Source organism: Lagenorhynchus albirostris, chromosome 13, assembly GCF_949774975.1.
Source record: "Lagenorhynchus albirostris chromosome 13, mLagAlb1.1, whole genome shotgun sequence".
In the NCBI taxonomy this organism is placed as follows: Eukaryota; Metazoa; Chordata; class Mammalia; order Artiodactyla; family Delphinidae; genus Lagenorhynchus; species Lagenorhynchus albirostris.
Window position 1 is genome coordinate 65494814 of NC_083107.1, and position 24914 is coordinate 65519727.

The 24914-nt window shown below is 37.2% G+C and overlaps 1 protein-coding gene across 6 annotated transcripts in view; it reads right to left on the bottom strand.

Moving 5' to 3' along the window:
• LCLAT1 (lysocardiolipin acyltransferase 1) overlaps window positions 1-24914 on the bottom strand; it is a 192104-nt gene that overhangs the window by 154545 nt on the left and 12645 nt on the right. Inside the window, exon 2 of one of the 6 annotated variants that reach the window (XM_060169062.1) lies at window positions 6878-6998. The exons of the other annotated variants lie outside the window; for them this stretch is intronic. The gene's annotated coding sequence lies outside the window, so the exon portion shown is untranslated. The remainder of the gene's footprint in view (window positions 1-6877; window positions 6999-24914) is intronic. 6 annotated transcript variants of the gene reach the window in all.

The following is a 24914-nucleotide window of genomic DNA, read 5'->3' on the forward strand; positions in this document are numbered from 1 at the left end:
ATGAGTCTATATTTAAATTAAGAAACAATAAGCCTCTATTCACTACCATTCCAAAGTCAGAAAGGAGGGAGAGAAAATTTACTCAATATATAGTTCCATAGTGTGCCAAACATTACAGCATTCTCTTTAAACTGTCTTATCTCACTGAACAACCTCCCCACCCCTGGGAGAGAGACAGTTTTCCAATTTTATAAAGAAAGAGCATGGAGTTCAGCAGGTTAAACAATGCAGCAGCCCACAGCTGCTGGGCTAATGCGATAGTGGGGCCAAGATAAGCCAGAGCTTTAAAACAAGACCGAGTTTTAGTGTGCCTGTAAATAAGGGCATAAATTTACAGTAGGTGGAAATTTATAAACAAAATTAACCATCAGTGCAAAATCCTGATTTGCCATCTCTAAAAACAGACAACTGTCAAGTATTTGCTATGTGATACAAAATTCTTCCAACCAGGAAGTCTGAGATGATGCTAACAAGCTAATTTTAAGCACTGGATTTGACTAACAACCAAGAAAGCAAGCTCTTCGGTATTTCTTGTTCCCAACAACTAAAAATATCTAGCATTTTAAGTCAAGAATATAACTTATTAAGTGATGTCCATCACATAAGCAGTAACTCAAGAATTAAGTATCATATACCCAAAGCATTTTTTCTCCCCTCAACTCCAAACTTCTTAAGAAATCCAAATTCCTACTCCTGGAATTCAAGGTCTTCTACAGTCTGGCCCAAACTAATTTTTGAAAATTTCTCTAAATCTTCATCTTCCTAACACTCTACTCTAGCCATGGCTGAATTCTTCCTGTTCCCTAAGCTCAATGTGTCCCTCCTCATATCTAAGCTTTTGTTCACATACCCTCTTCACTCCACTTAAGGAAATTCAACCTATCCTATAAGACCAGCTCAGTTCTCTCCTCTCCCAACAACCCTTCCCAAACTACTAGTTGAAAAGTTTCCTCCTTTTCTCAGAATTCCTATAAGATTTATTTGTCCATTCATGATGTACACAGTGTTATTGTACTGAACTGGTATTTATCTCATTTTTTCATGTGTGTCTTATTTCTATAGGACAGAGATCTGTGACATCTATTCTTGTATCATCTACAGCAGGGGTCCCCAACCCCCAGGCCTCGGACCAGTACCGTGGCCTGTTAGAAACCAGGCCGCACAGCAGGAGGTGAGCAGTGGGCAAGCAAGTGAAGCTTCATCTGTGTTTACAGCTGCTCCCCATCGCTCGCATTACCACCTGAGCTCCACCTCCTGTCAGATCAGCAGCAGCATTAGATTCTCATAGAAGCGCGAACCCTGCTGTGAAGTGTACATGCAAGGGATCTAGGCTGTGCACTTCTTATGCGAATCTATGCCTGATGATCTGAGGTGGAGCTGAGGCAGTAATGCTAGCACTGGGCAGCGGCTGCAAATACAGAGTATCATTAGCAGAGAGTTTGACTGCACAGAGACCATAATAAATCAATTGCTTGCAGACTCATATCAAAACCCTATCAGCGGGACTTCCCTGGTGGCGCAGTGGTTAAGAATCTGCCTGCCAATGCAGGGGACACAGGTTCGAGCCCTGGTCTGGGAAGATCCCACGTGCCGCAGAGCAACTGAGCCCATGCACCACAACTACTGAGCCTGCACTCTAGAGCCCATGAGCCACAACTACTGAGCCCACGTGCCACAACTACTGAAGCCCGCGTGCCTAGAGCCCATGCTCTGCAACAAGAGAAGCCACCGCAATGAGAGGCCTGCACACTGCAATGAAGACCCAAGGCAGCCAATAAAGAAAGAAAGAAAGACATTAAAAAAAAAAACCAAAAAACAAAAACAATGAGAAGCCTGCACACCGCAACGAAGAGTAGCCCCTGCTCACCGCAACTAAAGAAAGCCCACATGCAGCCAAAAATAAATAAATAAATAGATAAATAACAACAACAACAAAAAAAAACCCTATCAGTGAGTGGCAAGTGAAAACAAGCTCAGGGCTCCCACTGATTCTGCATTATGGTGAGTTGTATAATTTATATATTACAATGTAATAATAATAGAAATAAAGTGCACGATAAATGTAACGCGCTTGAATCAACCCAAAACCATCCTCCCCCACCCCACCCCCATCCATGGAAAGACGGTCTTCCAAGAAAATGGTCCCTGATGCCAAAAAGGTTGGGGACCACTGATCTACAGCATCTCACACCTATTTGGTAGCCAGAAAAAAAAATTTTAATTTCAGAATTGTACTTAAATATATTTATGTGATACATGTGATATAAATATCTAATGTATGCTCAACCTAGACACAGTATTAGTTCCCCATTGAGAATAAAAACATTTAAAACGTGTTATCTTTCCTAAGGCTAAATGCCTAAATGATAGCTTCTAAGCAGAGAAAACCCAATGGCAAATTCCTATATTTCCTCTTGATACCACTCATTTAAATTATAAAGTTTATTGGTTATCATTTGGTCATATACATTTCTCGCTGAAAGTCCAGGCAGAACTTTTATAATATACAAAATTTATGGACTAATACTACAAATGCAGTTAACAGGCTAAAATTAAGGCATTAACAACCAGCCTTTCAAGTGGAAGCTAAACAAAAATTATTCACTCTTAGGAATTTAAAAATAAATCTACAAATAAAATATAAATACAAGCCAACACTAAGGACACCTGGCAAGCTTTAAAAAAAAAACAATCCCATGGGTTATATCCATGCACATACTACCATACTAAATCATAAGATTCAAAAATATAACAAATCGTAAGGCCATGTGCGGTACGCGGGTCTCTCACTGTTGTGGCCTCTCCTGTTGCGGAGCACAGGCTCCGGACGCGCAGGCTCAGTGGCCATGGCTCACAGGCCTAGCCGCTCCGCGGCATGTGGGATCTTCCCAGACCAGGGCACGAACCCGTGTCCCCTGCATCGGCAGGCAGACTCTCAACCACTGCGCCACCACGGAAGCCCAGGCCATGTAGTTTTAAGAGACAATACAAAAGAATAGTTAAGAGTGTAGGCTCTGTAACCAAATTGGTATACACTTGAACTCTATTATTCACTATACTATGTGGCCTTAGCTTAACCTTACTGCACCCCCTTCAGTACCTGCCTAATAGTGTTACTATCAGTATTAAGAGAGTTAACAATATATGTAAAGTGCTTAGATGAGTGCCTGGTATATGATAAGTGCTCTATAAATATACTACTGACTTATACATGGTGCAAATATATCTATTCTTTCAATTAATTTATCAAACATATTCAAGTTATTATAACAAATACATATTATTCATCCAAGGCCAAGTAGGGGACAACATTGATGCACTTAGATTTACCAGATACATATAGTTTTCCTGCCTACTTCACGAAATTAGTTTCCTACCCATAGGAAAAATACCATCTTTTTCTCACTTAGGACTCTCTACAACAGTACTGTCCAATAGAAATATAATATGAGCCACACATGTAATTTGAAATCTTCTAGTAGCCACATTAAAAAATAAAGAAAAATAAATAAAATTAATTTTAATAGATTTAACCTTATATAAAATACTATTTCAATATGTAATCAAATTTAAACAGATTACTAATAAGATACTTTACATGAATTTTTTCATAATAAATTTGTGATATCTGCTGTGTATTTTAACACTACAGCACATCTCAATTCACACTAGACACATGGCAATTGCCCAATGCCATCCATGCGTTTAGTATATACTACATATTGATGACTACAAGGTAAGATTAAATCTATAATAAAATCTTCATGCTGTACTAAATTTACTGAAAAGAAGAATTTAGGTATTATAATTTGTGTTCAAAATCTTAAGACTTCTCCAACAGGAAGCACTTCAAAGGCCTAATTTCTTAAAACTTTATTTTACAGATAAAGAAACTCAGAGAAGTAATTCACTGGTATCTGTAGGGGCTCCTCCTTTTTGAGTCCTAGACCTCTACAATGAAACTTACTCCTTTTAACATCAGGCTTGTCCCTAATTAAACCGAAGCCTGTGCTCAGACAGGCTATGGGCTTGAATCCCAGCTCTGCCACTTAATAATTGTGAACTTCCAACCTGTAACTTCCTCGATTTTAAAAACAGGGGTAATAGCAGTACCAAGTCAGGTCAATAGCAGGTAAAGGAGCTGTTGTGAAAATTTGATGAGTTAATACATGGAAAGTGGTTGGAGCAGCAATTGGTGCATAGTACATACTTAGTAAATATTTATTATTTACTAAGCAGGCTGATGTAGCTAGATTAAGATGCACCTGTTTAAATTAAGATACAAATGCTTCATCTGAAAGGTAAGAGCGTGACCAACTTTTTCGTTCTAGAGTAACGGCGGGTTTCTTGCACACAAGCAGCCCTCAGAGCCCTGACTGGCTCTCTTCAGGCCAGGCCGAGGCCACAGTGCACTCCCTGACCCGTCTTACAAAAGACCGGCAGGCACAATCACCCTTTCTTCCTTGACCACGTGACACAGAACTGGGTTCCTTCCCCACTGCATCTTGCCTGTGTGGTAAGAAGCTGTGAAGCTCCACTTCTTCGTGGAGTGGAAACCCCTTCCTTTCCTTCCCACGAGGTCTAGGAAAGTAAAAAAGGTAACATTACATTCATTGGCTTTTCTTTTACTCACACCTTTTGAGTTGTAATCTCTGCATAAAATCCATTCTCTTGGAGGGGGGAAATCCTGCTTATAAAATCTACCTCTGAAATACAAAATCTGTCTTTAATCAGATTAAGCTACTTGCCAAAGTCACAGAGTGAGTCAGTGGCAGAGCCAGGCCTAGAATCACAGTGGAAGTAAACTGTTCAACTCCAAACTACAATGAAGTCATTTGATAACTTCCAGTACAAGAGAAAACGGGTCCTGTGACAAACAGTAACTACATATTGAGACAAAATGATTTGATGCTTTATTTAATAAAATACAAATTTAGAGTCAATACCTTTAAACACTGTAACAGAGTCTAAAGAATCTCCTTAGAGTCAATGGGAAGCTGCCTGTAGGAGCATTATTTATTCCTTACGGAAATATAGTAATGGTACTGCAAAAAGACACATGATGGAATTCAGGATTATTGAGAGTCTAACACAAGCTTTGCAGAGATTACTTACATAACTCTGAACTCTAGATTCTACCTAGTTCTAAAATTTTAAGTATCTAAGAAGACAGATCTAAATCCATGCTGCCTAGGTAGGTGGGATCTAGGTGGACTTGTGGTACAAAGGAAACACTTATTGAGTGCTAAAAATTACTTCCAGAGAAAAATATGGAAGGTAGTATTCTGAAAAAGCAAGATCCAGGGAGGCAGCCTAAGACAGCCAAGATGTTTTGAATATCAACATTAAAAGGAAACAAGAAGCAAGCATGATCTAAGGGCAACGCTCTCAGGCAACCGCCATGTTGGTGAGGGATGTGGCTGCAAAGCCAGCGCAGTCTCCATCCCAAATCAGTCATTACTGAGCATGAAGCCAGCATCACCTTTTCTCTCCCAAGTTATAAATGCATAATAATCTACTGTTACTTTAGCAGCAAGCTGAGAAGACTGTATACACATGACAGGATTTTAGTGTTGGAATTTTTTTAAATTTACGGCCAAAGTAACCTGATATGAATTCACTAATATTCGTAATGATTACTGTGTTCCCAGTATCTGGTCTAACTGGAACATAATTCACGTGATTCACGGCAATGACAACTACTACAAACCTGAACATTTCTAAAGAGAGAAGTAAGGGGAAAAAAGGGATTTCCCTGGGGTGAAGCTGAAAATCTCTAAAGCTTGATGGTTTTCAACAGCTTTACTGAGATATAATTCACATACCATAAAATTCACGCATTTAAAGTGTACTTTTCAGTGGTTTTTAGTATATTCACAGAGTAGTGTGACAAGCACCACAACTGATTTTAGAACATTTTCATTACTCTCACCTCACGCTGAAGAGCACTTGTGGTCTTCTCTATTTAATAGTTCTTTTTCCAGTCAGCCACATGGTTTCTACTCACCTGGTTCAGGTCATAGCCCAAAGGTCACTTTCGCAGAGAGGCCTTCCCTAACCACCCAATTTACACCTGTTACACCACCCCATGCAGCACACACTTCACGCATCATATCACCTGTCACCCCCACCCCCCCACAAACACACTTTTTTTTCCCCAGTTACTGATCACATTTAGCATTCTAAATGTTTTACATGTTGATTGTCTGTAAACTCCAAGAGGGCACAATTTTTATCTATTTACTGCTGTACCCCCAGAGCCTAGAACAGGACACTGTTGTAAATGTTTCATGTTTATAGAAGGGAAAGGGGGAGGGAGAAGAGAGAAACGGAAGTGACTTCACTACTACAAATTTCACTAGCTTGTGAGATCTTTATTCTAATTTATTAAATTACAGGATTTTTATAATATTTTTCTCCATTAGAATGAAAGTCTAACCAGAGAAAACTAAAATAAAGGAAGTTAACTAAATTTAGCACCATTGCAGATGCAATATCTATGCTTTATTTTAAAGATTAGCAAATACCTAATAAGTACCAAAGAATTGGGGGAGAAAGAAATGGTAATCTAAGCGAACTGGAATAGTCAGAAACTGCCTCCTAGAGGAAGTAGTGTTATTATAGATGAAACTAAGGTAACAAACAGAACCAAACATGTAATGGCTTAACATACAGTTTATTTCTTGCATATGTAATAGTAGCGGGGTAATGGGGGAAAGTTCAGGTTGGTGGATAACTCTCCTCCATAGAGTTACTCAGGGATCCAAGTTGCTTCCATTGCGGCTCGGCATCCCCCTAGTTCCACCTTATGGTATGTGTCTGGCCAGCAGAAGAGAAAAAAAAACACAGACAGCTGTAGCGTATCATTTCTACTCACATTCAGTGGCTAGAATGTAATCACGTGAAAAACAAGAGCTAGCTCCAGGCTCAGGTAGGTGAAGAACAAATTTTGGTACACAGCTAGTAGTCTCTGCCACATGTAGGATCTGAAATGAACCCTGAAGGATAAGTAGAATGTAACCAAGAATGAAGGAACCACATGAACAAAAACAAGCAAGTCATAACTAAGCAGTATGCCAAGAGAGAGGACAAGTCTGGCTGTATTCTGAAAAGCAGTGAGAGAAGATGAGGTTGGCTAGGTCAATGGTTCCCAAATGTAAACTAAAGACCAATCCCAATATATATCAAAATTTCTACCAGTCTACAATGAAGAAAAATAAGTACAAGTTGATAACTTGGTAATAATGCTAAATTAATTTTATTATTATATACTTGTAATTCTATTTCCTATGACTTACATACAATGTGATATCATAAAATTAAAATTTCATTGTTTAATTTTCAACATAGCAATTAAAGCTATCAACAGTTCTTTCTAAGATAACGCCCTTTCCTGACTATAACAGATTCAGTCTATGTCCTGTAGGCAATGGGGATTTACTGTCACTTTCCAATTTATTATATAATTTTAATTATTTAATATTTTCTAACAAACCTGTATTACTTTGGAAATTAAAACAATTTATTAGTTCTAGTCATTAGGATTTAAATATTAAAAACAAGAGTTACCTAAGAGTGAGGAAAATGTATTACATTTATAAACTATACTCAAAATACAGTGCCCTAAAGATTGAAAAAAAATAGTTGACTCTTCTGGACTGAATTTCAAACTCTTATATAAACATGTAACATATAAGACAAATATTAAACTCAAAAAGGGAGTTTAAGAAAGCAGTAAATAAGCAAACTAAAAAACAATCTGCTACAGCATTAACCCAGAACTTTCTCTCCTAAAATAACTACCTTTAATCTAAAAATGGCATAATATACTAATTTTCTAATTATTTACTATGGGTTGAGTTAGAGTGGGAAATGTTAGTTACCATTAAAAATAGCAATAAAAAGTAAAATGCTCTTTTCACTAGAGAAATGCAAATGTCCATCATTCAACTCTGAGATAAAAGTAAGAATTTTATTTGGAATAAAGCAGTGTTAAATTTAAACACTAAAGAAAATGAACACTTAGGAACTCCTTATAACCAATGGAAGTATGTGCTTACCAAAGACAGAAAGCTAATTCCAAGGCTCTAAAAGAACCAAAGCTCTATAAAAATCACTTTTTCTACCTTTTCTCCTATATACCACTAATGGCAAGGCTTGAAATGATGACACAGCACAGCATGCCTTCTTAAAAACAGAGAGGAAAAAGCTGTCAGAGAAGTAAAAATGGTGCAAATTCCGCTTATTGGAAACCTGATGTATGTTTCAATAAGTTCCAGACACCATGTAAATGTTAGCCACGCATCTTTCCAGGCAGTTTAGAATTATTCAGCTCAGGGGTGACCAAGTCAACCATGCAAGGAAAACATCTGCTGATAATTTCTAAAGTTAATAGTTGCCAATAGTAGTACGTATCTCTTATCATAATGCTTTCCATGGAAAATGTTCAAGTATTCATTGGTGAAAGATCTGCCTAAAGTAGAATTATCAAAAACTATTTTTACCATATAGCAGTCTGGTAATGTTTGGATAATTTAATTAGGTTCTAAAACATTTTCTGCTTAACTGAGAGTTACTGCTTTTTAAAAATTTAACACACACACACCATTACCGTGATAAAAGATCTGAAAAGTTATTTATACAAATAAAAAGAGTTTCAGCTCGCTGAAACTCAATTTACCACATATTTGGAAAACTGAAACAGTATTTGATAAACTGTTCAATTTAATTATTTTAAAATGAAATCACTTTTTAAAAAATGTCTGGTAGATATGTTACTACATGTTACACATTTAGACAAACATTCATATACTATACACATTGATCATACCAGTGTGAGTCATATTAAAATTTGATGGCTATGATTTGTTGCATGTATGGACAAGCTGTAGCTTTCCCCTAAGCTATGGACAAAGAAACAGACACTAGATCTGCACTAGGGATTTTATTCTGCACAACACAGCTCTTGCCTACAATACTCCTCTAGCACTACTATCTTAAAATGACAATAATATTGGTTAATGGGAAAGCTAAGAGTTATAGAAATTTAAAATGGGAAGTCCCATAAAGTAACTCAAGTTAAAAAGAAATACTAGAGTCATTATTTCCAAATGAGATGTGTACACTTCAAAAAGACTGGCTTGGGAAGCGACACTACGTACTCCAACATGCTGTCAGTGCTTATATTTTTAGAATTCCTTTTTGGGAAATCTCTGCAGAACCTTTAGCACATTCTATTGATCAGCCTTAATGAATCTGCACACTTGGAAACCGTATTTGAGTTTTTAAACCAATTAAGGAGTCACACGGGCCTGCTATAGAGAATATGATGGATCATCAAGCAGAAGCAGAGTAATATACATTAGGTCAAAAATGAGATGCATGGGACTTCCCTGGCAGTCCAGTGGTTAAGAATCTACCTTCCAATGCAGGGGATGCGGGTTCAATCCCTGGTCGGGGAACTAAGATCCCACATACTGCAGGACAACTAAGCCCACGCACCGCAACTACTAAGCCCGCATGCTCTGGAACCCACATGCCACAATTACTGAGCCCACATGCTGCAACAAAGATCCCGCGTGCCGCAACTAAGACCCAACGCAGCCAAAAATAAATAAATAAATATTTTAAAAGATTACAGTAAAAGTCCCTTCTAAGTCATAAATGTTATTTAAAAAAAACATTAAAAAATTCATTAAGGGTTTTAGTTTTAAATTCAAGTTAAGACAACTGAGAATCCCCAAATTCTCTAAGAATATGCAATTTGATTTTAAAACACACTTTTAGAGATGTCAATTCCAACTGCTATAGGCTGGGACTGCAGAAAACTGTAGAAAAATCAACTTAGGATGGATGATATAGTAGTTCAGGTTCAAAGAGGTTAGGCCCTAAATTAGGTCCAGTTTGGCAAGACCACACTTCTTACAACTCAATCAAAATGTACAAATATGCTTTTTTTCTTATGCAGACATTTAAAAAAATTTTTTTAATGAGTTGTCATCATACTGTTTAATAGCATTTATTGAACACTTACAATGTCAGACAGTATGCTAGGCCCTTGCATTACCTCATTTACTTCTCAGAACAGCTCTATGGAGGGAGGCACTATTATATCCCTATTTTAAAGATAAGGAAACTCAGATCCACAAAGCTTACATAACCAGAGTCATAAAGTGTGGCAGACTGTATTTTCCAATGATGGCTAAAAAAATATCTCCTATCCCACATGTTCTTTTTTTTTCCATAATGAACTTTTATTTCAGAAGTTTTAAATTTACAGAAAAATTGTGTTGACAGTATAGAATTCCCATATACCCCACACCCAGTTTCCCATAGTATTAACATCTTACATTGGTATAGTACATTTGTCACAATTAATAAACCAATATTGACAAATTTTTAGTAACTACAGTCTATAATTAAATTTCCTTAGTGTTTATCTCATGTCCTTCTATTCCAGGATACCATATTACATTTAAGTCATCATGTCTCCTAAGTCCTCTTAGCGGTATCATTTTTCAGACTTGTTTGTGATAACCTAGGAAATTAAAAAACTGAGACCCAGGGCTTCCCTGGTGGCACAGTGGTTGAGAGTCCGCCTGCTGATGTAGGGGACGCGGGTTCGTGCCCCGGTCCGGGAGGATCCCACATGCCGCGGAGCAGCTGGGCCCGTGAGCCATGGCCGCTGAGCCTGCGCGTCCGGAGCCTGTGCTCCGCAACGGGAGAGAGGCCACAACGGTGAGAGGCCCACGCCAAAAAAAAAACAAAAAAAAAAACTGAGACCCAGATGTGCTTCTTAACAACTCTCCAAACAACTTCCTATAAACCAAATTGCTTGTCGTTAGAATTTTTAAGAGGTCCATGTGTTGGTCAGTGCAGTGGGCCTGAACTGGCAGACGAATCACACTGGGCAAGTACATCCTACAATAATACTTTTTTTTGCCAGTAACTGCATTAATACATAGTATACTCAGAAGAATATATGAATGAGCTATCATGGTATATAAGACCATGTGACGCCAAAATATAATTTGACTCCAAAATGTAAGTAACATCATTCCCAGTGATAGACCAAGCAGGTAATGTATCAACTTCTTTTTAAGTAGCCATATTTGCTTTCCACACTGTAACAGAAAAACATAAACCAGAGAATTTTCTAAATATTCAAATAATTCCTGTTTATTTTCATTTAATAGGAGTACTTATAAAATATTATTAAATGTATTATGCACATTTTAGGGTTAAGTTGTAGCCAGTGCTAATTATAACATGTCTGGAAAAAATTTAAGCTACACTGATTAAAATTCTATTTATAAAGGAAAAATCTAAACCACAGAAACAGTGCTTAGTTTAGAACAAGAACATGTACATAACTGCCAAGTGCAATCCCTGTTTAGATGTTGCTTACTGAAACACTGTAATTACAAAAAACCAAAATGAATTTCTAAGTGTTTCAAGATGAAATAGTCCTGGCATAATTTTCAAGGCTTATAATTACTTTCCTGAAAAGGTAAATACTCTAAGTTTTAACTTAATATAATATTAACTCTAGAAGTTAACACAGATTGAACATCCAATTTTACTCTAAAATGGAAGCCACCTATGAAATTCAGAACCTTTTAAATTAACAATCAAATGCTAACCAAAGAAAAATTACTGGGAGGCAAAGGCCAATGCTAACTTCCTACAGCCATTTATGGATAATGCAAACCTCCAAGCTTACTGAATGGGTTTTGAACATTAAGTGAACATCTACCCAATAGAGAAATGCATCATAATGACACACAGTCCCTCACTTCCCACTCCCTCTTCAGTCAACTACAGTCTGGCTTGTTGCCTCTAACACTCCACTGAAACCACATCAGCAAAAAATCTATTTTCACACTGCCAAATCCAATGGCCACTCCTCTGTCCTCACTTTACTCCACCTCTTGGCAGCATTCCACGTGAATGGCCACTTCCTCCTTGAAATGCTTGCCTCTCTTGGCTTTTGTGACACCACTTTTCCGGGTTTTCTTCTGACCTCATTGCTCCCTGTCTCAGGGTCTCCTTGTGGCTCCTCCTCCTCTACTAGACCTCTAAATGCTGGGGCTTCCTATCACTCAAATATTGGTTGTCTTCTCTCTATCCTCTTCCTCCTCCCCACTTCCTCTACATTATCCTCATGCTGACCTTTCCAAAATATATCTCCAACACAATCTTCTCCTCTGAGCTCAACTCACAGATTCAGCTGATTACCTGACACTTGGGTGTCTAACAGTTCTATCAAACTGAACACATTCAGAATAAATGTCATGATTATTCTTCCCCATTCTTCTACTCGCCACTCAGCCCTTGTTTTTCTCCATCTCTGTAAACGGTATCAGCAACCACCAAGATTCTCTACCAAGAAACCTAGGAGTCATCGTTCATTCTTTCCTTTCCCTAACCCCCCAAATCCAAAAAAATTAGCAACAGACCTGTCAACTGTTATTTCCAAAATACATCCTAAACCCACTATTTTCCATCACTTTGCTTTGCCAAATATTATTGTAGTTTCTAATTACCAAAGTTACTTCATTATAAACTTCTAAAATGAATGTAATTTTCCTTAACTTATGGCGTTCAATAAGATTAAGATGTTTGGGGTAAAAGTAATCTATTTTCATACATATCTCTATGCCACAGAGGTTTATCTAATTTACAGTCAAATAAAATTTTGGTTCACAGATTAGAAATGCCCCAAGGTGGGAATTCTATCAAAATATGGACAGAGACAAGAGTCCCAAATTATGAGCAGGTAGCATGCCAAAACCTTGCGGCAAGTCAGCTGTTTGGAATTCACAATGCATTTTCTCACAGAAATTATATGATACATAAGTGATCAGGTTTTCAGGTCAGCCTACAAAAAGCCAGCTTCACTCATACATGCCTGAAAAATAGCACTAATAACAACACAGTCTTTAACCACTATGAATAAACACCTAACTTGGAACAATGATTTGTAAAACTGTATTTTAATACCCCAATCTATTGTATTAACTCTTACAAACTGTAGGAGACCCTCTCCTACCTCCCTGTCTTCCAAATGTGACCAGCTTATACCCAATTTTTAATCTCTCACCAAAACGCTTCACTTTATGTTCCCAGATTCTGGGCCACACAGAATGCAAGACCACAACTTATCCCATAATTCCCATCCCCTGATATAACTCTTTGAGATTTTCACTGCTAGAAAAAAACTCTGGGAGGAGAAAGACAAAGAGAAACAGGAAAAACAAATTGGCGGGGTGGGGGAGGATCACAAAATCTCAAGAAACCCTAAAAAGTAATTATTCTATTTTTACGATGTGCCAAAAGGTACATGGAGTCACATGGGATTTTTCTAAGCTCCTACTTTCACTGAAATAGTCTTCTCTAGAGCCCTGCTCAATCCTTCTAGACTTTTTAAAATCCTAGGCTGGGCACTTTATCTCCCCTTCCATTAAGGAAGCTGCTATTTTGTTCCTTCTCACATTCTCTCTTATTTCTCACTTAGAACCCTAAATGGAAAAATAAAGAAAGAGGCACATTGATAACAAGTCTTTAGGTAAACACAGAACTGAAGTTAAGGGAGAGATGGAGCCTAAGGAGTAGTCAGGCCATTAAGGTCACCATTAATCTGTAACTTATTAAATACAAATGAGGAACAAATGATTTGGAGCAAAGAAAGAGTTTCATAAATGGACACCAGACAAGTTTCCAGAAACATGAAAAATCTACCTTATATATCTCAACATAATATATTCTATGGCTCACCTTCTCTTTCCAACAATCACATCAAAGATGAATCCTATACTGTCTCTGTATGACTAACACGACCTGAGTACACCACAAATAGGTAAAATCCAGGGTGCCAACATTCCCAATCTGATAAAATTAATTTACCAACAAATGGAGAAATCAATTTCTACTTGTCTAGATAATGAAAACCAAATGGACAGAGCTACAGTAGCATTAAGAGCCAATGAAGACAGTAAATGACTCTGAAAGCCAAAAGAAAGCCAAAAGTCATAAATTCGTAAGCATAGGAGTGAGCAGCGGATTCTCTAAACTTCAAAGAACAGATGTTTTACAGAAAGTAAACTAGGAAGGTAAGGCTGCATCATCTGTCTGTCAATTAAGTCTCTGAAATAAGTATCTTACAGGGACTTCCCTGGTGGTCCAGTGGTAAAGAATCCGCCTGCCAATGCAGGGGATAAGGGTTCGATCCCTGGTCAGGGAACTAAGATTTCACATGCCGTGGGGCAACTAAGTCCACATGCCACAGCTGAGCTCGTGCGTCAGCTAGAGCCCACGTGCTGCAAACTACAGAGCCCACGTGCTCTGGAACCCACGCGCCACAACTACAGAGCCCATGCGTCCTGGAGCCTGTGAGCCACAACCTGAGAGGAGAAAACTCGCACACCACAACTAGAAAGAAGCCCGCACACCGCAACAAGATCCCTCGTGCCACAACTAAGACTTGACACAGCCAAAAATAAATTAAATAAATAAATAATAAATCTTTAAGAAACAAAGCAAAAGTATCTTATGGACAAAAAATTGTTAATGGACTAAAACATTTAGGTCCAAATTAGTAAACTACCACTTTCTGAATGAAATGAATATGAAACCACACACTTAAGTGTAGCAATGAAAACATAATGTATCCAAAAGTAATCTGAGCTAGCTTGAAATAGACAACCAATAGACAACCTGTCGACCTATAAACAATTAAAAATTACCGGACTTCCCTGGTGGCGCAATGGTTGAGAGTCCGCCTGCCAATGCAGGGGACACGGGTTCGAGCCCTGGTCCCAGAAGATCCCACATGCTGCGAAGCAACTGGGCCCATGCACCACAACTACTGAGCCTGTGCTCTAGAGCCCGCAAGCCACAACTACTGAGCCCATGTGCTACAACTACTGAAGCCCATGCACCTAGAGCCCGTGCTTCACAATGAGAGGCCTGTGCATCGAAACGAAGAGTGGCCCCCGCTCGCCGCAACTGGAGAAGGCCCGTGCGCAGCAACGAAAACCCAACACTGCCAAAAATAAATAAATAATAAATTAAAAAAAAAAATTACCTTCACCTATTCACTATTATTTTATACAAGCTGGTCCTGGTTCCACCACTTACTGCATGAGTTTGAACAAATTATTTAACCTCTCTGGGTCTCAGTTTCTACACTCGTAAAACAGAACTAAAGATGGCACCTACCTCATGATTGTGAGGATTAAAAGACATAAGGTAAATTGTTCTGAGCAGCTTCAGAAACAGAGTAAGTGTTCAACAAAGGTTAGTTACTATTGTTTTCTCCAAACCGATGCAGACAAAAGTTACTTGAAGTCACATCCATGCCTTAACACTACCTTTGAAACCTTCACAACCCTCAGGACAGTGCTAAACACTGTGGATGCTCAGTATTCAGTAACTGAAAACTAGTTAAGTCATGAAATCTAGAACCTTGAAGCTGAAGATTTTAGAAGTCATCTGGAACAATTTCACTTAATTCAACAATAAGACTCGTGGGAGATTATCAAATCTTTGTTTAAACACTTCCTAGAACAGAAACTTGCCTTCTCAACAAGACATATAAAAACAGGTCTAATTACTAGAATGTTCCCTCTGAAGATTTCATTGTACTGATTACTGCCTCTCATAACTTCTTATCTGAAAGGCTGAATTCACTAGAGGGCATTACAATATTAGGAAAAGTCATCTGTCATGAAAAGCAAAGAATCGCTCAACATTTATTCTGGCTAAGAGAGAAATACTACACCCAATTGTATAAAACATGTATGTTAATTTAAAAATTATTTTGTTTAAACATACTTTAAAATGTTCAGAAGGAATTAAAAGGAAGTTAGATTATAAAATCATAGTTTACACGTCCTTGTATATGTATAAGGGTAAGTAATTCAGATTATTATAAATCTTAGGCTCTTTCCAACACCACAATAAGGGCTCCCAAAATTTTTAAGCAATTTCAATATTTATATGTTTATAAGAGAAAAGCATACAAAACCAGCATGATTTATTATTGCTCCTTGCAGCCATACTCCAAGTTACCTCCAGCTTTCCATAAAAAGACCCAGTGCCTGAGAGAAAATTAGCAACTTCTATAAAAATGTTCAAACCTGGATCTGTATATAACCAATTATTTAAATGATCCAAAACCAAATTATTTTTTTAACATCTTTATTGGAGTATAATTGCTTTACAATGGTGTTAGTTTCTGCTGTATAACAAAGTGAATCAGCTATACATATACATATATCCCCATACCTCCTCCCTCTTGCGTCTCCCCTCCCACCCTCCCTATCCCACCCTCCCTATCCCACCCCTCTAGGTGGTCACAAAGCACCGAGCTGATCTCCCTGTGTTATGCGGCTGCTTCCCACTACAAAACCAAATTATTTTAATATGTCCGCATTAATTAACAGAGTGATGGTACCACTGTAAAGGTTTACCAGGCTCCAAGAGGATCCAGAAGAACAGTCCTGGAATATCCTCTAACTCCCACTCACGTAGAGGAAAAAAACATGGAAAACTAGGCACTGTTTATAGCACACCCTTCAACCTCATCATACTCCACCGCTATGTGAAATTTTACAAATCTATAAACTGTAGGTAACTGAGAGACATGCAGAGTCATCATGTCAGGAAGAGGGTTCATCCGACTTCGCTCACTGCTCATCGGCTCCCCCTCCCCCACAGACCGCTTTTGTCTCCGTCTGCAATCCATTTCAACATTCCTTTACTCCATACAAATTTGTGGGACTTTTTTTCACTTTCCTTTGAACCAGTTATATACCATTTGCCCGGTTCTCTCATTGATTATGAATTAAATAAAATCCTTAACACATTTATTTTTATATTTCTGTAAGTCATTATATTATCGTTTAATGAGTAACTAGTCAACTCTCTTACCACTGATAAGACACCATTCAGTACTTAGATGTTGTTCAGCACTTAGATTATCAACACAAAATGACACTCCAACAGTGAGTATGAATCAGACTGGAAAGGTCCATCTCCCCATGTATATTAATAAACAGAACTTTGGCTTCTGAAAAATCAATCCTGGTGAATTGTGTTGGCATGAATGAAGTCATGAGCACCGGATGAAGCAAGAAAATCAGGTTTCAGAACCGCAAAGCCCATATTCAGACTGTGGATAATGGTGAAGCCAAGGAATAGCAGCCACAACAAGCTGTTGCCACTCATCTCCACTATCCATCCAGTGACCCCCTTTAAGAAGTTCAAACAGCTAAGGATAATGGCCAATTCAATGGCAGAATTCATGGCAGAAGATGAAAAAATAAGTTTGGTAGTCTGTTCTATAAAAGGTCCTCAAATTTTGCCATCCCTTTGCACGTATCCATGTTCACCTCCCATCCATAAAAGGAGGTATATTTTTATCTCATTTTAGAAGAAATCAATACAAAAGTCTGTGTTCAGCTTCATAAATTATCAAGAGTATAATCATGGAGAATTATAAAGAGAAGTAAAGGATGAGAAACATACTGATAACAGAGTCAAAGAAGATGTTCCAGATGCAAGTGACCCACCTCAGGAGAACTAGGTGGCTTCTAAGCTTCTCCCTCTACCCACTCTCTTTATCCCAAAGACACTAACTAAAATAAAAAGGATCATAATAGACCTCAATTCCTTTTACTAGTAAGAGGCACACTGTGATGGCTAATTTTATATGTCAAACTGACTGACCATGGAATACCCAAATTAAACATTATTTCTGGATGTGTCGGTGAGGGTGTTTCAGGATAAGATTAGCATTTGAATGGAATATTATGTAATGTATATTATGTTACATATTAAACATATAGATACATACATACATCTATATGAATGTATTAAAAAGAAATATGTATAAATTTTAAATAAACTTAAATTTTTTTTTACATCTTTATTGGAGTATAATTGCTTTACAATGGTGTGTTAGTTTCTGCTTTATAACAAAGTGAATCAGTTATACATATACGTATGTTCCCATATCTCTTCCCTCTTGCGTCTCCCTCCCTCCCACCCTCCCTATCCCACCCCTCCAGGTGGTCACAAAGCACCGAGCTGATCCCTGTGCTATGCGGCTGCTTCTCACTAGCTATCTACCTTACGTTTGGTAGTGTATATATGTCCATGCCTCTCTTTTGCTTACCCTTCCCCCTCCCCATATCCTCAAGTCCATTCTCTAGTAGGTCTGTGTCTTTATTCCTGTCTTACCCCTAGGTTCTTCATGACATTTTTTTTTCTTAAATTCCATATATATGTGTTAGCACACGGTATTTGTCTTTCTCTTTCTGACTTACTTCACTCTGTAGGACAGACTCTAGGTCTATCCACCTCATTACAATTAATAGTTCAATTTTGTTTCTTTTTATGGCTGAGTAATATTCCACTGTATATATGTGCCATATCTTCTTTATCCATTCATCCGATGATGGACACTTAGGTTGTTTCCATCTCCTGGCTACTGTAAATAGAGCTGCAATGAACATTTTGGTACATGACTCTTTTTGAATTATGGTTTTCTCAGGGTATATGCCCAATAGTGGGATTGCTGAGTCATATGGTAGTTCTATTTGTAGTTTTTTAAGGAACCTCCATACTGTTCTCCATAGTGGCTGTACCAATTCACATTCCCACCAGCAGTGCAAGAGTGTTCCCTTTTCTCCACACCCTCTCCAACATTTATTGTTTCTAGATTTTCTGATGATGGCCATTCTGACTGGTGTGAGATGATATCTCATTGTAGTTCTGATTTGCATTTCTCTAATGATTAATGATGTTGAGCATTCTTTCATGTGTTTGTTGGCAATCTGTATATCTTCTTTGGAGAAATGTCTATTTAGGTCTTCTGCCCAAACTTAAATTTTTAATATTTAAGGTAGAGAGATGTATAAATATCTCTATATCCTACTGGTTCTCTTTCTCTGGAGAAAGCTGACTCATACACACACACACACACACACACACACACACACACACACACACATCCTGCCCTTGTTCAGGACTGTCTCAGAAATAAACATATGTATACATATATATAACAAATTAGCAATCAGAAATATCTATTCCAGGAAAACTATTTTCCAAGAGAAAACATCTGCTCTCCATTGACTGGTGAGGCCACAGATATACTGTACACAAATATCAACTATATTCAGAGACAACAAATCATTACACTATTTTTTAAACTCCAGAGAGGATGGAGAGAAAGGCCTAATTATGGTTTGTTTAATGCAAAAAGTTTTAGGCAACACACTGATCCACAGCTAATTTTTCCTTACCTCTGTGACTTAAAAGTCTCAATGCATTAGCTAAACATGGCACAAAAGATTCCGTTACAATATGGGGGGCAAGGTTGGGGGGAGGGAGCAATGCTGGCAAGACTCAAAGAAGCAAAGAAGCAAAATTATTCTAACAGGGCTCTTGGATATTTTTCCCAAAAATGTTTAGGAAAACTGAAAATAACTTAAATGACTAGGAAAGGTAACCACCTCCTGTCTCTCTGCAATATATTTCTAAGACCTGGTCCATCAAAAATATTTTGCATATCTGCCACTAAAATAACTATAAGGAAGACAAGTAATAAGACAGTTTACCAAATGCAAGATTAGTGTGCATTCTGACTCTGGGGGCATTTCCATTTTTCTAAGAAAATGAGTTTCCATTTTTCTGAGCAACTTCTGATGCAGCCATTGGTCCATGGTTCTTTCCTCCTCAGAAAAGGCCTCAGAAAAACCAAGTTACTGATATTTATAAACATTTATTACAAACCAAGAAAGAAATTAAAAAGCATTTTTAATTTTAAAAGGCTCAATCTGGGGTAAGTTTGTTTTCCTGCAAGCCAATATTAAAAAGTGGAGCCTTAGAAGTAGATGCAATTGTCAACTGCAACAGTTCAGGGAGTAAAACCCTGTATTCAATAAGCTCTGAAGGTCCTGTGTCCTTTTCTCCCCTTTTCCATAAATGCTTTCTGTATATTCCTGACCACGTAAGGACCAAATTATTACCGTACAAAAATTTCTTCTGTTCTCAATTTTGAGACAACTTCCCATAAACTGGCAAAAACATTTTAAATAAGCCTATTTAAAGTTGAGCAATTTTAACTCCGTTTAGAAAAATTTTAAAGATTTAAAAGAAAAATAAGGGCACTTAAAAAAAAACCTACAGCTAACATCATACTCAATGGTGAAAGAATGAAAGTTGTCCCCCTAAAATAAACTACAGATTTAATGCAATCTCTTTTGAAATTCCAACAGCCTGTTTTGCAGAAATGGAAAAGCTGATCCTCAAATTCATATGGAATTTCAAGGAGTCCCAAGTAGCCAAACAGTAATAAAAAAGAACAAAGTTGGAAGACTCACACTTCCCAACTTCAAAACTTACCACAAAGCTTATAATAATCAAAACAGTATGGTACTGGCATAAGAAAAGACATGCAGATCAATGGAATAAAAGTGAGAGTCCAGAAATATACCCATACAGAAATATACCCATACATCTATGGCCAACTGATTTTTGACAAGGGTGCCAAGACCATCCAATGGGGAAAGAATAGTCTGAAACAAATGGTACTAGAACAGCTGGATATCCATATGCAAAAGAATGAACTGACCTCTGTATTATACCACAGACAAAAATTAACTCAAAAAGGATCAATGACCTAAATGTAAGAGCTGAAACTATAAAACTCTTCGAAGAAAATATATGGGTAAATCTTCACAACCTTAGATTTGGCAATGGATTCTTAGATATGACACTAAAACCACAACAAAAGACAAAAAACAAAATGAGTTGGACTTGATCAAAATTTAAAACTTCTGTACATCAAATAACACTATCAAGAAAGTGAAAAAACAACCCACATAATGGGAGAAAACTTTTGCAAATCAAGGGTCTAGTATCCAGAATATTAAAGAACTCTTACAACTCAACAACAAGAAGACAAACAGCTTTTTTAAGTGAGCAAAGGACTTAAACAGACATTTCTCCAAAGATACATAAACAGTCAATAAGCACATGAAAAAATGCTCAATGTCATTATCATTAGGGAAACACAAATCAACACCACAATGAGATACCACTACATACCCAACAAGAATGGCTATAATTTAAAAAATGGAAAATAACAAGTATTGGTGAAGATGCAGAAAATCTGGAAGCCTCATACACTGCTGATGAGAATGTAATATGGTGCAGCTGCTCTGGGAAAACAGGTTGGCAATTCCTCAAAAAGTTAAACATAGATTTACTTTATTATCCAGCATTTTCACTCCTAGGTATATACCTAGAAGAACTGGAGCTAGGTACGCAAATACTTGTTCACTAATTTTTATAACAGCACTATTTACCATAGCCAAAAGGTAGAAACTACCTAAATGCCCTTCAATGGATGAATCGGTAAACAAACTGTAGCATTATATATACATACAAGGGAATATTACTCAGCCTTAAAAAGGAATGAAGGAAAAAAAAGGGGGGGTGGCTTCCCTGGTGGCGCAGTGGTTAAGAATCTGCCTGCCAATGCAGGGGACACAGGTTCAAGCTCTGGTCCGGGGAGATCCCACATACTGCAGAGCAACTAAGCCCGTGAGCCACAACTACTGAGCCTGCGCGTCTAGAGCCCATGCTCCACAGCAAGAGAAGCCAGGACAATGAGAAGCCGCACACAGCGATGAAGAGTAGCCCCCGCTTGCCGCAACTAGAGAAAGCCCTCGCACAGAAACGAAGACCCAACACAGCCAAAAATAAATAAATAAATTTTTGAACAAAAGGAATGAAGTACTGATACGTGCTACAACATGGATGAACCTTGATAACAGTATGCTAAGTAAAAGAAGCAAGACACAAAAGGTCACATATTTATATATATATTTATATACATATTTATATAAAATATCCAGAAAAGGTAACTCAGAGAGACAGACAGCTGATTGGTGGTTGCCAGGGACTGGGGAGAAAAAGGTAGTAACAGGGTTTCCTTTTGGGGTGATGAAGTGTTTTGGAACTAGACAGAGGAAGCAGTGGCACAACAATGTGAATGTACTAAATGCCACTGATTTGTTCACTTTAAAATGGTTAATTTTATGATTTGTGAATTTCCATCTCAATTTTTTTTAAAATTAATAGAAACCAAATGTCATAGCCTAACTTTTTTTTCCAAGTGTCCATAGTGGAGATTATTTACAAAAATCAGTTGTCTGTTAAGCCACAATGGCAACCTCAATTAATTTACAGGGCATATTTTCTGATTATAACACAACAAAACCAATAATTAATAATGAATTCAAAACAAAGAATCCTAATACTGTAAATTTCTAAACTCTTAAATAATGCTGCAGTAATTTTTTAAAAATTAAAGGATAAACAAGACTTGTAGTTCTCAAATTTGGTGTGCACTCAGATTACCTGGGGAGCTTGTTTAAAATACAGAAGCTTAAGCCCTACACCCAGAGATTCTCATTTAATAGATCAAGAGTGGAGTTAGAGCATCTATACTTTTAATAAGCCCTCCACCAAAGTTTAAAAACAGTAACAGAATATTAAGGAAAAAATTTAAAGATGTTGCATATCAAAAGCTATGGAATTCATACAAAGCTGTACTCATATACATTGTCTAAAATAATAATACTTAAGAGAACATAAACTAAGCAATTTAACATTTTAAAATAAAAGTGTTATTAAAGAAAACAGGAAAACAGAAATATGAATGAAAATAAAACTACATGATTACGAAACTAAAAAAGCAGAACTTTAAAATGAGTGTGGTTAGAGTCCTGAAAATTCTAACAAAATAAAAAATTCTCAGAGACACAGAACTGGGAAAAGAGATTAATCATCTTCTTAAAAAAAAGACATAAAAACATAAAACAAGGAAAATAAATTTTTCAGAAAACTCTGGAAAAATAAATTTTCTAATAACTCTAAATCTACACATGGTTAGTTCATCAAAAATGTAAGAAATTACTTGTCAATGAAAAAAGTCATAAGTTCAATTATGGCATTAAGTATAATCTGCTACTTGGTTGAAAAAAAATTAGAACTTGTAAAGTAAGGAAAATTTTAACAAAATGCTACTATGAACTTGAAATTCTTCCCATTGCAGAAAAAAAAAAATGTATCGAACATTCAAACTGGTTAATAAGTACCCAGTAACTATCACACAGCTTCACTAGTAAGAAAAACAGACTTTATTCTCTGCAATCCAAAGCAAAACTGAAAAGAACTTCATGATATAAATGATTACAAATTATTCTACTTTTCAGGTCTAAAAAAAAAATAGTCAAAATACATCACCATCAACTTTACAAATACCATTGAGGTTACATTTTCTTTTCTATTTTAAAGTCACTTTGTAGCCTATTTAACTTTAACCTCTGTTACTCAATCATGGGAACAAATAAATGATAGTCATTAACAAAGAGAAGCCAAGAGCCAAGTGTTATTACCAATAATTAATATAAGGGTAAATAAAACGAAAATGTTCTTAGTTTAATCAAGGGGAGAGAGCTAATGCTCTCCTCTCCCGAGGTGACATATTTCCCCCCTATGGCTGCTATAACAAGTTACTTGGTGGCTTAGAACACCGTAATAAATGTACTCTTTCACAGTTCTAGAGGCAAAAAGTCTGAAAACAGTATTAGTAGGCCAATACTGAAATCAAGGTGTCAAGCCACACTCCTTTCAGAGGCTTTAGGGGAGAATCCATTCTTTGCCTCCTCCAGCTTCTGATGGTGCCAGAATTCCTTGACTTGTGGCCACATCACTCTAATCTCTGCCTCCATGGTGGGTCACCTTGCCTCCTCCTCTTCTCTGTGTGTACCATCTCCTTCTGCCTCCCTCTTAAAAGGGTATATTTAATTGCATTTAGAATACAACCAGATAATCCAGGGTTAACTGCCCCAGCTCAAGACCTCCAATTTAATCACATCTGCAAAGACCCTTTTGGCCATATAAGGTTACCAGAGATCAGCACTTGGATCTCTTTTGGAAAGCTATTTTCAGCCTACCACAGTGTGTCTCCTTAAAAACATACACCAAACCCTTTGGTCAGGAATTAGGTAATCTTAGTCTCCAGATTTCACAATGCAAAGTCACAGGCCTTCTGACTCTCATAACGATAAACACATACCTCTGAAATTAACTCAGGAATCTATCACCAGGTGTAAAGGAGACTATCACAGGGGACATCCATTTGTCTCTCAAAAATATAAAAGAAACATTAAATCTCTATTTTACTGTAAAGATGAATGAAATTCTACTCAAAGTTTGTAGTCTCTCCTGAACTATCTACATGCATGTTATCTCACATGCATACCCAATATATCGAGTTTTTTCTCCCTTCTACATTGGTAAAGAGGGGTCTTTTTGTTGGCAGGATTTTCTTATTTCCCCAACAAACATTATAGAATTGGGTAATAATAAACTAAGTTTTTAAATGAATTTGAAATGGACTACTTTCCAAAAGCAGCAAAAATTATTTTTATTGTCTGAATTTTTCCAACACATAATTTTAAGGCCCACCAGCCCTTGAACTCCTTCAGAATCAAGCAGTGTTCATTCCATAAAATCAAAATTCAAGATGAATTAAACAGTTATATGTAAAATATGAAAGCATTAAAAATTAGAATATAGCAACAGAAAAAATGAGCAAAGAAAACAGTCACATACGAAACACTAAAAGACAAAGAAATCAAATTAAAGCAATGTGATGTCATGTTTCCAACTACTACCCTTCCATATTTGACAAGGATAATATTGGGTTGGCCAAAAAGTTCGTTCGGGTTTTTCTGTAACATGGAAAAACCCAAACGAAGTTTTTGGCCACCCCAATACCTAGCAAAAGTGAGGGTATGAGGACACAGGGACTCTTAAACATACTATTACTG